The sequence below is a fragment of the Macadamia integrifolia genome, chromosome 6, assembly GCF_013358625.1.
Source record: "Macadamia integrifolia cultivar HAES 741 chromosome 6, SCU_Mint_v3, whole genome shotgun sequence".
NCBI lineage: Eukaryota > Viridiplantae > Streptophyta > Magnoliopsida > Proteales > Proteaceae > Macadamia > Macadamia integrifolia.
The window spans coordinates 4211287-4215306 of record NC_056562.1 but is presented as its reverse complement, the minus strand read 5'-3'; the positions used below and the strand labels follow the sequence as shown (position 1 = coordinate 4215306).

The following is a 4020-nucleotide window of genomic DNA, read 5'->3' as shown; positions in this document are numbered from 1 at the left end:
CCCCCCCAAAAAAAAAAAAAAAGACCTAACAAGGTTTCTTCCATTTCTTCTGAGGAGGAGATTTGGGTTGCTATAAAATCTCATAAATCTGATAAAGCTCTTGGCCCTGACGGTTTTAGCTTCAGGTTTTTCCTTGCTACATGAGATATTGTCAAGGAGGATCTTATTAAAGCAGTCTGTAGTTTCTTCTTCAATACTTCAAGGATTAGAAGCATCAACCAAACTTGTATCTATTTTGTTCTTAAGCATGAGGGGGCGAATCTAGTTTCCTCCTTTCACCCCATTTCTCTTGCTAATCTTCTTTAAAATTTTATTGTGAATCATTACTAATAGACTAAACTTGGTTATTCATGCTCTTGTTAGCTATAATCAGGCTGTTTTCATCCCCAATAGGAATATTGCTAACAATATCCTCTTAGGTCATGAAATTGTTAGGAGTATTGATAGGAAAAATCTTTCTCCTTCTGTCCTCCTCAAATTGAATAGTCATAAGGCTTTTGATTCTATTAGATGGGACTATATTGGCTAGGTTCTTTCTAAGACGGACTTCCCTTCTATTTTCATCAATTGGATTTAATGTTGAATCACTTTTCTTCACTTCTCTGTGCTAGTTAATGGTTTCTCTCAGGGCTGAATACAAATTAGGTATCCTCCATGGTTGTCCTATCACTCCTCTGCTTTTCTCTATTGCTATGGAGGGTCTCTCCAAAATCCTTTCAATTAAAACTGAGAACTCCATCTAACCAATCCCTAAGTGCAAGGCCTTGAAGATCACTCACCTTTCATTTGCCAATGACCTTATGATCTTTGCCAAAGCTTCACTTACATCCGTGTCAGCCATTTCTAATGCTTTTTTCCTCCTCTGCTATGTCTGGTTTCTCTGTTAATCCCCATAAATCTCTTTCTTTCTTAGGGGGAGTTTCTAAGCATCTTATGGCGCAATTAAGTGGTATTTTGGGATTTCCTGAGGCCATCTTCTCGTCACCTACTTCGGGCTACCATTGGTTTCTTTGAAGCTTGCGACCCATTATTTTTCTCCTATCCTAGATAGGCTTCACAAGAGACAACTCTGGAAGAGTAACTTTCTTTCCTTCGCAGGTCAGCGGGAACTTATTAGATTGGTAATGCAAAATTCCTATATTAACTGGTCTAGGGTTTTCGATCTTCCATCTTTCATCTCTTCAAATATTGAATCTCATATGTCCTGTTTCCTTTGGAAAGGCCATAAATGTTCCAAATTCTCGCATCCAATGAGCTGGACTACGGTTTGTCTTCCAAAAAGGAGGGCGGTTTAGGTCTTCATAGAGTCAAGGAATCCAACATTACTTGTATAGTCAAGCTTATCTAGAATAAAGCATCTTACAAAAAAATAGAATTTGGGTTAATTGGGAGTAATCTAGATACCTCAAATATGATTCAATCTAGACTACTAATTGTCCATTGCATGCTTCTTGGGCCTAGAGGAAAATACTAAAGTATCGCATCTGGTGTATGAGTATATCCAGTCTTCTATTGATAATTGTTCTGACACCTTTCTTTGGCTTGATAATTGGCATCCTAATGGTGTGCTAATTTCTAAATACGATGACAAGATTAGACATGACGCTGGTTCAATAGGCTAGCAAAGATATCTTCAATTTTGAGGGATCGTATTTGGATTCCAGGCCCTGGAAATTCCCTTTCTCACACTAAGGTTTGGAGTAAGCTTCCTAGTATTCCTTTCAAGCCTAGAGGAAGTGGGGATTTGATCAGTGGGTTGCCAATTCTTCAATATATATATATATATATATATATGTGTATTTGTCATATATTCTTCTTCTTCTTAGAATTTGGTGAGATTTAGAGCTCCCATTGCTCCCTGGTTTAGAACTGGTTGGATTAGCTCTTCCATCCCTAAGCATTTCTTTACCATTTGGAAAGCTATAACCAACTTCCTCCCCAGTTAGGAGTTTCTTTTTCAAATAAAATCTATCCATACCTAATTGTTGTCTCTGTTGGAACTCCCTTGAAAGTGTGGACCATCTTTTCTTGTCCCTTCTCCAAGTTGGTCAAGAGTGGTATTCCTTTTAGATGTTGGCCTCTTCCCAAAGTTAAACCTTCCTTTTGATAGAGAATGGAGGTGGATCTTGAAAACCTTTAATGAAAAATCTTCCTGTGACACCCTCGGTAAGTTGGCTTGTAGTGCAATGATTCATCATATCTGGTGGGAAAGAAATAAAAGAAGATGGACTTCCTCCTCATGTTCAATTGAGAAAATCTAGGACAAAATTACCTTCAATATTAGAAATAAAATTTTCAAAAATGTGTTGTGTGCCCAAATACCGCTGGATATACTTTGCTTGGGATTTTCCTCTCTCCCAACCACTCTTAGTTTTGGTGTATCATCTCTGTTCTTTATTTCTCCCCTCCCCCTCTCTGTTTTTGGTGTTCCCCCTCTTTGGCTGATTGTTTTTGTCCCCCCGGGTTTTGATGTATCCATTTTAGTGATTGTTTTGTTCTCTTTATTAGGTTTTCTCCCCTTTGTCTAGCCTTCGAGTTTTTTTCTTGTGCTTTCCTTTTCTTTCTTTAATATATATTCCATTCATCTAAAAAAAGAAAAGGTTCTAGGAAGCATCTGGAAGTGTTTTCCCAGTTGTTCTGTGCAGCTTTTCTGCGAGCCCAGATACAATTAGAAATAAGCATCTTGCCTATTCTTGGGATCTTCCTCTTCTCTCTCCCAACTAGTTTTTTATTTTTTTTATGTATAATCTTTAGATCTTTGTTTCTTCCTTCCCTAGTGTTTTGATGTATCCCCACTTTTTTGCTAGTTATTTCTCCCCCATCCCCCTGTTTTTGATATATCATCCTTTTGATGGTTGTTTTGTTTCTTTAGTTGGGGTACTTTCCCTTGGCTAGCCTTCTTGCTATTGTGATGTATTTGTGATGCAAATAAATCACTTAATGAGCTTATTTTATTGCAAATAAGCCTTATGTTGGGTTATGTATGTGTTGGGCCTTTGATCCCATCGGTTTTCTTTGTAATGGGCCTAAAATATGGGTAGAAAGTAGGAAAACGGGATTTAATTCATTAGTTTAGTTGGAGTCCTGTTTTGAGTCTATTTTTGTTGTCATTTCAGTTTCCTAGTCAGTTTAGGTTTCCCAATTAGTTAAGGATTGGGTTAGGCCTTTCTTTTTTAGTGTTTGAGTCAGTTTTGAGTCTTCTATATAAGTTTGTAAGGGGCTACAACATTGAACACGAATTTGATTGAGTAATAAAAAAGAAAGCTTTATGCTGGAAAACAGCGAGATGCAATGCTGTGAAAGACAGCTTGGGTGAAATGCCCTAGGGAAGAGTGAGATGCTCGACCCAACCTATTCCCCTACCCCCATTCTTCATTTCATTCTCTTATTTCTGTTTTGTTCATACTATCTTATTTTTAGTGAATTTACTAAAGATCCTACCTGGGATGGGATCACTTGTGAACCAATCTTGCATTAATTTGTTTCCTTTTTGTCTTCAATATAATTTTCCATTCACCTAGGGGAAAAAAAAGGTTATGGAAGCATTTCTCTCGACCAGATATGAAGATTCACATCCCAGAATCAGAAACTTATTTGGCTGCAGCCATTTTCTTAGACCCGATCATGCACATCAGACAGAATATGCTTTTTCCACAACTTATATTAAGTCCCACAAAACACTGAATTTCTAGGATACAAAAGCAGGGCCTTGAAAATTTCAGATCCTAACATTGTTCTGCTTCTGATATTATTCTTCTGATTATGTACAGCTGTTTCTCCTAAAGTAAACACATTCATTATGACATAGAATCAAATTCTGCAACCATTTTTCATGGCAGATGGCAGGTACTGTGTTCCATTGTTCTGGTTAGAAATGTCTCCAAGTCAACTTCCTTATTTTTTGGGGGTGGGGGGCAGGATATGTGCATTGCAATCACATGTACTTAAATATATACCAAATAAATTTAGTAGCATGAGTTTGGGCCTCTTTTTTTTTCTTTCATTTTTTTTTTTTTTTTT

The 4020-nt window shown here is 37.2% G+C and overlaps 1 protein-coding gene across 1 annotated transcript in view; it reads right to left on the bottom strand.

Annotated features, from left to right (window-relative positions):
• LOC122081844 (vacuolar protein sorting-associated protein 26A-like) overlaps window positions 1-4020 on the bottom strand; it is a 43277-nt gene that overhangs the window by 2330 nt on the left and 36927 nt on the right. The gene's annotated exons all lie outside the window — the stretch shown is intronic.